A 12,311-nucleotide genomic window follows, 5' to 3' on the forward strand; every position below is an offset into this window, starting at 1 on the left:
ACTTGATGATGTCAAAAAGGCACAAGGGTAGATAGAGTAGAGTGGGTGAGAAAAAGGCAGATGTAGGTCATGTGTGTCTTTTCAGCCACCTCCAATCAGTTTTATTCTTTGTAGTAGGAAAAGCCATGGGTGGGCTGTGATCTGATTTGTATCATCAAGTTATATATGGGAAGTTCCTACAAGTTAGCAATTTAACAAATTGTTCACATATCCAGCCCACTTTAGTTCTGATAAACACTGGCTGGAAAATGTCAGGGCGAGATTGTCACTGTTTTTTACATGCACAGCTGCTCCTTTGCTGCTGTGGGAACTTGCATGCATGTTGATTGCCATCAGCAGTTTATGGTGACAGATAGCTTGCCTATACCTGCACCACACAAATGCCACTTATGCAGGCCCAACACACAGGAGGATGATTCATTTAAATAAATCTGTTTATTTTGCTTTGATTCTGTTTTGCATATGTATTTCTTTGGCTTGGCTTTGCGAAGATAATGAACCTAAATTGGTTTCTGCACGGCTGGTTGACCATTTCTGGAAAAACAGAGAAAAGTTTCAGAACACAAGATAAAAGAGCAGTCCTTGACTTGTTTGCTGGAGATGTCTGGGTTACTGATGAGTGAAGAAGAGCTGGAGAAAGGAGGTGCATATGTCCCATTACAGTATTTAGTAGAAAAGCCCACTGTAGTGGTTTGGGCAGGGTGATGGACAAATTTCACTCATTCGACCTTATTTAAATAACAGGAATTAATAAGTAACTGAATTTGACCCCATTCATAAGTAATTTTGCCAGTATGCTATCACATGAATGTTGACTGCTTTGTTTCCAGTGGGTGGCACTATTTGAGGAGGTAGTAGGAATTTGGGAGGCGGGGCCTAGCTGGAAGATGTAGATAATTGTGGACAGGTACCTGGTGTATCTTGTCCTGGGCACCTTTCTAGTTTTCTTTTCTCTTCCTGTATATCCTGAAGTGAGCATCCCTTCCCATCATTATTATGTCAGGATGCCTCACACAGGCTCGAATTCAGTGGAGCCAAACCATAAGCCAAATAAGTATTTGTTCCTTTAAGTCATCTGTGTCTGATATTTTTGTCACAGCTACATAATAGTCACTAATACAATGCATCCAACAAGAAAGGAAAGCACAGAAGGGGAGACTCCTTGGTTCTGCTCTGGTATTAGAGAAATCACAGTGTATTACGAAAACCCAGGGAGAATGTAGCTCCAGCCACAAGCCACACAACTTCCAAAAGCTGAAAACTGAACTGAGGTATGTGAGTGATGAACAGAGCATGCCATAGAGAATTATAGGAAGTCCTCAGTGATCCAGAGAAAGCAGAGGGACATCTGGAGAATGCCTTCACACAGCCTCAGATACAGGATTGGAATTGAGAGAAATGATTCCATCCCATGTGGATAGTGAAGAGGGAGGTGGCAAAGATGGGCAACAAGTAGGAATGGTAACAGCAAGTAGGGCATATCCTAAGTATGATGTAGATAGATGGGGATAGATGATAGGGAACTAGATAGATGATATAGTTATAGATGATCTAGATATAAATATAGATGGTATCAGTAGTACAGATGATGTGATAGATGATGATATATGTGATATATATGATATAAATATATATGGCATAGATAATATGGATGTTACATATGGTTAAAGATATAGGTATAGATAAAGATTTTCAATACAGACATATATAGGTAGTCTGCTGGTTATCAATAGTGAACTCGAATAGGTGTTCAGGTCCTGGAAAATAGCATGAAAAGGTCAGAGTCACACTCTAGTCTGAGAGACTTGGATGCCTGCAGTCAGATGCCTAGTATAACCTAGAGTGGGCAGAGCTTGGTCAGCAGTGGGTAGATTGGGTTATAAAATGACTCTCACAGAGGAGAAAAGAGAACTTTGCCTGATGTAGTGGCTTGCTGCACTTGCCATCACAAACTACTAACATTGGCAGGAAGCAAATGGCTGGCTGCACAGCCCTTTCCTGTTCTCTCTGTCTGAAACAACGGAACCTTCAACTCAACTCAGTGCTTATTTAACTACACACACACACACACACACACACACACACACACACACACCCTATTAAGAAAAGGGCAAAGGACAGTTGCAGTCTTTTCTGGTCTGTGTCTTGATTTAGATTTTCTTTTTTTTCTCAAGTGGCTGGAGAGGAGAAAGAGCCTCTTAGACATAACCACTATAATTTAAATAACATCTTGGTTTTCTTCCTGGCTTAAGGAGAAATTCTGGAAAGTAGAGTTGCCAGCACATGCTCTGGTGATAAGAGATAGGCAGTATCTCAAGAGACTAATCAGGAACCATCAGAGGCCCCAGATCAAGACTTTCCTTTTAGTTGGGGTTTCTATTGCTGCGAAGAGACACCATGACCAGAGCAACTCTTATAAAAGAAAGCATTTAATTGAAGTGGTGGCTTACAATTTAGAGGTTTAGTCCATTATCATCATGGCAGGACATGGTGGTGTGTGGGCAGACATGGTGCTGGAGAAGGAGCTGAGAGTCTCATGTCTTGATCCAAAGACAATAGGAAGTGCACTGAAACAGTGGACATGGCTTGAGCATATATGAGACCTCAAAGCCCACCCCAACAGTGACACACTTCCCCCAACAAGGCCATACCTACTACAACAAAGCCACACCTCCTAATAGTGCCACTCCCAGTGAGGTTATGGAAGTCAATTACATTTAAACTACCACACCTTAACACAGCATCAAAACCTTTGCATGCTGTTCAGAGATAAAACTGCCTGTGCTGATTGCTGGCTTTGCCTCCTACCAGTATGTAACTTTGCAGGATGACTTCATCTCATTTTCCCATCTATGAAATAAAGATAGAGAAACTATATGATCTATTAGACAAAATAAAAGAAATCAGCACTCATACAATCTCTAGAACACTCAATGGCACCAGTTAAGTGCCCGATGCCCCTTTGCTGTTGGCATCACTGTTGTTACTTTGATGTGGACCTCACCTGAAGGACTTTGAGTGAACCACTGAAATTATTGGGGAAATCATTTGTGAAATGATTGGTTTGAAAAACTAAATCCCTAAAATCTTTTCCGTTCCTCAGTCTTGAAAGTTTGGCCTGGCAATGTTGCCTTAAAAGTAAAATCAATAGTTAATGTTTTTACATGAATGACAGTATTTCCAGAATCTGTGCTTTTGGGGTTTAAAGACGAATGTCACTGATAATTGGAAAATGTTCTCATTTTCATGAATGATCTTCTCCATTTGCTCCTTATTGCTCATAAATCGAAAAAGTTGTCTGGAACTTCAGTTTTATAAAATGTGAGTGTTAGTGAAGAAATGTGGATATAAAGGCCGAGACCATTAGCTTTCCTTTCCCTGCTCTGGTTTCTGTGCAGAGTGTTTACAGCCTGCTGGCAAGGAGAATCCATCTCACTCTGACCCTGACCTTTACATAATATTTATTGGATTAGAAAAAACAATCCACAGAGCAATAAAGATATCTGGGCATGCATTTATTATACACAAAACTGTACTTCATTTTGGAGAAATCTGTCCCAAACCTGCTCAGGCGAATCAGGCATAAGAAGGTCACTGCAGACTTAGGAGAAAACCCTACAGATGTCTTTTGCTTTGGCTGCAGTGGGGGTGACAATGAGAGGAAGAGGAAACAGAAGCAGGGTATTTTGCTTGGAGGGAGGTGAACTTGAGCAGTGAACAGAGGAAATAAGACCATTCAAGGTGACCTTGGTCAGCAGTCAGTTATGTCTGGGTTTGACACTGGTCTTTACTCACAGGGCTCATTTCTTTTCCTCTTCATACTCTTTCTTGCCTTTCAGGTCTTTTGACAAAACCCACACATTTCAAACCTTCTTCTTAGCTCCCTAGGGATCCCAGGCAGGCTGGCACATTGTTGGTTATTTTTGCTCTTTTAGGGGCCCACCACTTAGCTCCCAAATAAATCACATATGGAGGTTTATTCTTAATCATAAATGCCCAGCCTTAGCTTGGCTTGTTTTTTGCAAGCTTTCCTTAAGTTAAATTATCCCATCTACCTTTTGCCTCTGGGCTTTTATCTTTCTTTTACATCTATAAATCTCACTCTCACTCTTACTCCATGGCTGGTTGTGTAGCTGGGTGGCTGGCTCTTGATGTCCTCCTCCTCCTTTTCTTGCTCTTTCTTCTTTTCTCCTCCCAGATTTCTCCTTTTATATATTCTCTCTGCCTGCCAGCCCCGCATATCCTTACTTCTGCCTTGCTATTGGCCATTCAGTTCTTTATTAGACCATCAGGTGTTTTAGACAGGTACAGTAACACAGCATCACAGAGTTAAACAAATACAACATAAGCAAATGTAATGTGCCTTAAAAGAATATTCTCCAACACCAGCATCTCTCTAATCTCCCAAATCTAGCCAAATTCTGGCAGCCACCCCTTGCCTCTCTTCATCTCTCAGAAGTTTTCTCCATGTAAAGCATTTGTCTTTCATTTGGATACTTCTTAGACTGTGGATCTCAGGGGTTTGTTGTTACCTATTAAATAAGATGAACAGTTCTCATCCTGCCATTCTGCATTAGCTATGACAAAGTGTCTGACAAGGCAATTTTAAAAAAGGACTTATTGGTTTCCAGTTCAGTCTACTGTGGCCAGGAAGTCTTGGATGCAGGAACTTGAGGCAACTGGTCATGTTGCATCTGCAGTCAGGAAGCAGAGAAGGATGGTTTGTGTTCAGTCTGATTTTTAGTTTTCCTTTGGTCCCAAGCCCCAGCCCATGGAGTAGTACTGCCCGTGTTTAGGGTGGGTCTTCCCACATCTGTGAATCCAAATATACACTCCCTTAAAGTGCATGGCCAGAGGCTTATCTCCAAGGTGATTTTAGAGCCTGTCAATTTGACAATGACACACCTATCAATTCCCATCAACTGGCCTCCAAACATTCAACCAAGCTATTTCTGGGAGTTCTACAAGCTGGTTCTTCCCTTTAGTAAGTTCTCCCTCCATGCATCTTGTCCTCCTCCAGGTTCCTCCTCTGTGCCCAGGCTGCTCCTTTCATCACAGTCCTGTTAGGTCTCCGGGGAGCTTCTCCTCTTTGACTTGACCTCCCAGAGGCCACACTTCCCTCTCAGTAACACCACCTGGGTGTTGCTGGAGGGCTTCTCTCCAGGTTCCACCAAGCCCCCGCAGTCCCACAATCCACGTATAAAATAATCACTCAGACGCTTATATTACTTTATAAACTGTATGGCTGTGGCAGGCTTCTTGCTAACTGTTCTTATATCTTAAATTAACCCATTTCTATAAATCTATACCTTGCCACATCACTTGTGGCTTACCGGTGTCTTTACATGTTGCTTGTCCTGGTGGTGGTTGCAGTGTCTCCCCCCTTCTTCCTGTTTCCCCAATTCTCCTCTCTCCTTGTCCCGCCTATACTTCCTGCCTGGTCACTGGCCATCAGTGTTTAATTTATATAGAGTGATATACACAGCACTTCCCCTTTTCTTCTTTTTTTTAAATAGGAAGGTTTTAATTTTAACATAGTAAAATTACATATAACAAAACAATTATCGAGCAAGAATTACAGTTACAATATTAAAGAAGATGTCCTATCTATCTTATATTTGTGAGTTTAAGGTTTTATATCTAACTTATCTTTTATCATAACTGAGGAAGTTACAGCTATTTAGTTTTCAACCACATCAAAGACCTCAGAAGGATATAATATTACCTGAGAAATGGGAGAAGGATGTATGTAACTTTTGGGAGTCTTACAGGGTAATCAGAGACAGCTGACAGCCTGGACAGTCATCTAATGTTCCTTTGTAAAGTTGGGGCATCTGTCTTCAGCTCACAGGGCTAGAGTCTCTCCGTAATTTTTTTCAGTGTCCTGTAGAATGTCTGGCAGTTTTCTCTGTGAAGCAGGAACCTGAAGGACCATCTTGTCAAGCAAAGTTCAGTGATCATCCTTCCATGGGTCTTGTATGTCCAGTCGATCAAGCAGTCCAGGCAAGAACAGTTTCTTGCCCGAATGGCTATCTTTGCCAAGGTGAAGATAATCTCCATATGGAATGTCTTCGATGTCCATCTTCCTCTCCGAAATAAATCCAGTGCTGTCAGGAGCAGACATGTCTCACTGTCCAGAACGTCTAAATTTTTAAAACATTTTAAATGTCATATTTTGTAGGTCTTTGAAGTGTTTGAATACTACCTATCTATCTGAAATATATCTATGTATACCTAGAAGACTTAACTAACATGGCTATAAATATGATTATGATAGATGATTAATTATTAATCTATTTCTTAATTATCCATTACAATTTTAAATGAGTTACATAAACATAATACCTCAAACAAGAATAAAAATATATATACAGTATAACAAAATTAACTTTAAGTTTGTTTCAATAAACTAAAATTTATACCAATGTAAAACATTTTAAATATAAACTAAAATCTATACCAATGTAAAACATTTTAAACAAGTTGTTGTTCTTTAAAAGTAGGTTCATTAATCTACCCTTTTTCTTATCATCTCTATGTCCTATATATCTATATCATATCCCCTTTTCTTTTTTAGAAAGAGATCACATTTATAATCAACCTGTTTTAAATAAAAATATTGGTTTTTCTCTGTCCCACACCAGAGGGCTCTTTTGATTTGGGACACAAGAATCTCTTAACCATTTTTTTTTAAAGGAATATGTCTGGGTTTAGATGGGGAGTGAGCCAGTTCCACCTCTAAAGCCAGCTTGGTATATTTGGGAATTTGGGTGTAGCATTTCTTACTACTTCCTGCTGGAGGGGGGCGCTATATCTTATGGAGCACCTGGGACCAAGTCTTTCATTACAGTCACAATAATGACTTTTGGAGGCAGACCATATTCTTATCACTGCAGGCACTACCTTTTTCTGTTACTAATAATGTGTATTCTTTAAAGTTTTAATTAGTGCTTATTTCAAGTTACCACATATTATTTATCTTTTCAAAGAGTAAACTCTTGGCTTGTGGATTACTCTAGTTTGTTTCATATATTACTTTACTCATATCTATTATTTTTATCTACCTCTTTCCTTTAATTTATTATACTTTTGTCTAACATTCTGAGGAAGATCTCTAGTAGCTATAAAATGCAATCTGTAGCTTTTCTCTTACCTAGTATAGATCCATTTAAAGCAGTACATGTATCTTTAAGACTGGCTCTGGTTACATTTCACAGATTTATATCATTTGTTTTTAACAATCAGTTAAATGTTTTCTAATTCCTTTAGTAGCTTCTTTTCCGGTCCTCTCTTTCTTTTCTTTTAAAACCAAAGAGCCATTTGTAACTTCATTGCTTGATGATTAAATATTGGGAGTTCTAGTTGTCATAACATTGTTAAGAATCTTAATTCTTTATGCCTTTGATGGCAGGAAGACACTGTTTGATTTCACCCTTTAAAAGTTCTTTGATTATCTTCTGTATCACCCTATGCTTAATTTTGGTAAATTGTTGGAACTTGGGAAAAGCATGGATTCAGGAGGTCTATAGATGTTGATTGACTGTTGATTGTGTCATTCAGATCTCCATCCATCCTGGCTACATCTTTCCTGCTGTTTCTATCTGCCGCTAAGAGAAGCCAGCTATGTTTCCCAATTATAGCTGTAGACTTGTCTTTTTACAGCTTCAATCTTGTCTGGTTTTACATTAACTACGTTGAAATTAGGCTATTTAGCATGATCAAATTTCAAATTTTTTAAAACTCTGGCCCCTTATCACTATGAAATTTATATTTGTATTAATACCTTTTTTGATATTTATCTTTTTGGATATTAACATAGCTTCCAATTTTGTATTTTTTGTGTATGTCCTTTATAAGATTTTCCATAGCATTAATTACTGTTTTTATATTTTACCCACTCTAATAACCTTGGTTTTACCTGGGACATTTTATCCGCTTGCCATTAAAGTGATGTTTGTTCGTACCTGTAGTCACTGTTTCCAGATTGCACATCTGTTTCTTGTGCCACCCTCTTTGTCCCTTTCTTACTTCACCTTTACAACACCTTCAGGGTTGACAAAGTGCATATATTATCATACTGTACTTTTCTGTTACTGTATTAGTCACATGTTCTTTTAATGTTCATTAGTGGTTACTCTGGAGCTTAAAGTCTCCATACTCAATTTATTAAGGTGTAGTATAAATTAATTCCTTTCTCACATACCACATGCAACACAAAAGCTTAAAACCTTTGTTTTATTCTACTCTTCATTTCCTGCTTTGTCATGAATATTCACATATATCTTAACTTCCTAAATACATTGTTTTTCTTGTGCTATTCTGTCTGTATTTGCTTACATTTCCCTACAAGTTTACTTCTCTGTTGCTCTTCATTTTTGTGCTTCCTCCTGGGATCACTTTTTTTTCTTGAATTGGCTCTACTTCATGTATTCCAAACAATAGGGATTCCCACTAGCTTGCTTTGAGTTTATTTTGGAGATCATTAAAGACACAATAATTCTAGTCTTTGCCTGGTAGGCCCAGGCTCTCCTGAAGGCAGGGTTTATTGCTCAGTTTTCTGGTTCCACAAATTGAGTTTTTTCTCACCTAGGCTGGGAGCTCTCTCTAATATGAACTGCCTATCTTTCTGCCTGTGGGCTCTTCCAACAACTATTTCCACATTGCCAGGACCTTGCATTATGCTGGGATTCCTGAGGCAATAACAGATCAGTGTGGATCTCAGCAATAAGCATTCTGGCCAAATTTTCTTTTTTTTTTTTTTTTTTTTTTTAAAGATTTATTTATTTATTTATTATGGATACAGCATGTATGACTGCAGGCCAGAAGAGGGCATCAGGTTTCACTATAGATGGTTGTGAGCCACCATGCGGTTGCTGGGAATTGAACTCAGGACCTCTGGAAGAGTAGTCAGTGCTCTTAACCTCTGAGCCATCTCTCCAGCCCCCTTTCATATATGCATCATCTCATTTTAGCTTTACAGAAACATCATGTTCTACATGAGAGAGAATGGAAACCCAGGAGTGTTAAATCATTAGTCAGGGATCACACAATTACTACAAGATGCTACTAGAACTCAAACCTGCCCACTTCTAGTTTAGTTTAAAGATGAAACAGTTAATATTTACCCTTAGTCTCTCTGTATTCCCTTCCCACTGGGCCATCTCTACCCACACCAGGCTTGGCTTCTCCTAGAATGAGGAGGCATGGAGGATTATCTCATGTAGGTGCCTGTACTGTCTTTAAGTCCAATATATTTGTGTCCTGGTTGCATTATAGCCTGTTATGTCCATGCTCATACTCTGCTTCTTCATGTTGACAAAAAAAAAAAAAGCCAACATAGAATGTTTATGGTTCTGAAACTACAAACTCTGATCCAGGTAACATGGTGACATGTTTCTACTACCCTGTGTCTGATGACTAAACATTAGGCAAGAGATAGCAGGCTCAGCACCTGCCAGCAGGGAGTGGCCCTGAGTTGGGGAACACATATGAAGAGGCAGACCGTTGCTCAGACTTGGCTCTATCACTGGGGCCACTTAGTGGCTGTGATTGAATCTAAAGAAGTGACTCAGATGTGAAGAGCCGGGTGAAGCTAGACTGAGTATGAAGCATATGAGCAGATCTCTGCAGGTGACTACTCACTCACTGTTCAGGTGCAATGTGATGGGGAATGAATACAGAAGAGAAAGCTGTGTGGTGGATAAAAGCAGATTTGCAATGTGCCAGTAGTGAAAGGAAATATAGTTATGTTTGAAGAACTGAAAATATGCTAGAATTCTATGAGCAGGAGTTAACTGTGAGTAACTGTATAAGATAGGAGGTATGGACCCCAGACTGATCTCACATAGCCACCATCTTGACAAATTTACTCTTAAAGGCAATTTTAAAATAGAGCTAGGTTTTGGTGGCATAAACACATTTGCAATTTCAAAAGATCATCTGTCTTTAGAAAGAGACATAAAGGGCATGGAGAGCTTGCAGAAGGATTTGCCTACATCCAGGAGACAGGTAGCAGTGGTTAGACTGAACCTGAGAGACTTGCAGGAGCTCACATGATGACAAAGGGAGTTGTGGCCAAATCTCCTGACTGGTTGAATATGGAGCAAGAAGAGAAGGCATCAGAGGATGCCAAGACCAGAGAGGAATCATGCTGCCTTGTTCAATCCCTATTTCGTGCACTTGAAATCATGCCTGGCAGGTGGCAGCTACTTTAGAAACACATGTAGCTATCACTACTGTCTGCAAAGTGTCCTTGGAGAAACAGGACAGGAACACTACTGATAAAGCAAAGCCCAGGAATGGGAGCAGATCAGATTAGAAAAGGAGATGTTCTATATCAGAGTTTCAAAGGTATAAGCAGAGGGAACAACTGGATAGCAGAGTCTAGAGCTCAAGAAAGAAAGATCTGAGTTGACTGTGAGGAATGAGGATTCACCAGCAGAGATATGGCCCAGACACCCTCTGAGATGAATAGTTCAGGAAGAGTGAGTTGCACAAACAGAGGATGAGAGAAGACAACTGAGGACCACAGGGGTGTCAACAGTGGAATGAAAGAGAAGACAGATTCCCCCAAAGCCTGAAAAGTTGTGTGTGTGTCGGGGGGGTGGGGGTGGGGGTGAGGCGTGTGTAACTCACTGGAGCAGAGAAGGGTGTAGGAAGAAAACAAGACACTGCAGACTCTATAGTAAGCTTGCAGAGAGAAAGAAAACAGGGGTAATGAACATGTGAGGCTGAAGAGGGGTCTTAAGTAGTTATCAGTGCCTGCCTGTGGACTGAGTGTGGGCACTTGGACATCAAATATAATCTATTATGGAAAAACTGTAAGGCGAGTGCCAACAGGACATGAGAACTCTAGAACCACAGGATCCTCATGATCTGTAACCAAACAAAGGACAGGCTGTTGGGGTGAGGGTAGGAGGGTGGTAACTCAGGGGTACCTGCTGGCAGGAAAGGCTTCTTGAGGAATTTCGGTGCGTCCTCTGATGACCATGAAGGGAAGCATTCCATATTCGTGTCCTGCCCCACTTTCAGAAGCTTCTCTAGTCCCCAAGAAGTCTCCATTTCCTAAAGACTAGTGACCAGAGAACAGATAGCAAAGATAACTGAAATCATCTGAAGCAGGGCTTCATGAGGCAGAACAGCAGCTCTCAAGTGTAGACCCTGGAAGAGCAGGACCAGAACTGCCTGGAGATTTAAAACACACCAAGACCTTCCAATTCAGAATCCCTGGAGATAGAGACTGGTCCTTAGCACAGGTTTAACAGAAACAAATTGCCATAAATGGGGTTACTAAAGTGAGAGTTTATTGCCTCACAGTCTAGAGGCTAGACGTCTGAAGTAGAGGTGCCAAAGGCGGCAAGACTCCCTCTGGAAGCTAGAAGGAGACTCCTGGCTGCTGCTTCAAGCTCTTTCTGGACACAGGTGCTCTTGGCTGGTGGCCGTCACTGCTATGCCTGCTTCCCTCCCCCTCCTGCTCTCACATCAAATCCTTAACTGTCATACCTGAAAAAAACAACAACCCTTTTCTAGCCTTGTGTAACATGCACAAGCTCTCGGGGTTTGAGCTTGAATGTCCTTTCGGGCCTTTATCCAGGCTCAGTGATTTCTTTTACTATTAGACAGAACAATGGTTCTTAACACCAGCTGCACATTAGAGCCATCCAGGGAGCTTGTGACATTCCTGAAAAGTTCAATCAGAGTTGTTAAGAATGAAGCCTGAGTTTCCCTAAGCAATCCCAGTGGTGGCTTAGTTTGAGAAGCAGTACTAGAAGGGAAGAACATGGGCAGAGGAGGTACAAGGGTCTCCATCCCAGAGTTGCCTAGCTGGAAAACAGGGTGTTATGCATGTCAGGCAATTGCTTTAGGACTAAGCTGAGTCCCTAGTCCCTAAGGATAATGAGGACATAAAACTAGATGTAGCTCCTTCTTGGCTTTTGGGGAGGCCTCTTTGTATGTATGTTTGCTTGCTTGATTTGAGGCAGGGTCTTGTTATACAGCTTCAAATGGCCTCAAACTCATGATCCTCTTGCCTCAACCTTCTAAGTGTTGGGATTGCAGGTACGTACCACCACTCTCAACCTATCCTGTCTGCTTCTTCTCTCAGCAGAGCCTAACCCTTCTGGGAGTGGAGATAAGCCTGTCTATTTCCTTTTGGGCTATTATTACTGTGAAAGTGAAGGCAAGCTCCAAGCTGTGAAGAACCTGGGATTTCAGTCATGTGCATGATAGACTTCAGAGCTTTATGTACCATTTAGCCTGTTAACTGAAACATGCAAACAGCCTTCCACCCACCCTGTCTCACTGTCCCTGGT

This window comes from Peromyscus maniculatus, chromosome 11 (genome assembly GCF_049852395.1).
Source record: "Peromyscus maniculatus bairdii isolate BWxNUB_F1_BW_parent chromosome 11, HU_Pman_BW_mat_3.1, whole genome shotgun sequence".
NCBI classification, from domain to species: domain Eukaryota; kingdom Metazoa; phylum Chordata; class Mammalia; order Rodentia; family Cricetidae; genus Peromyscus; species Peromyscus maniculatus.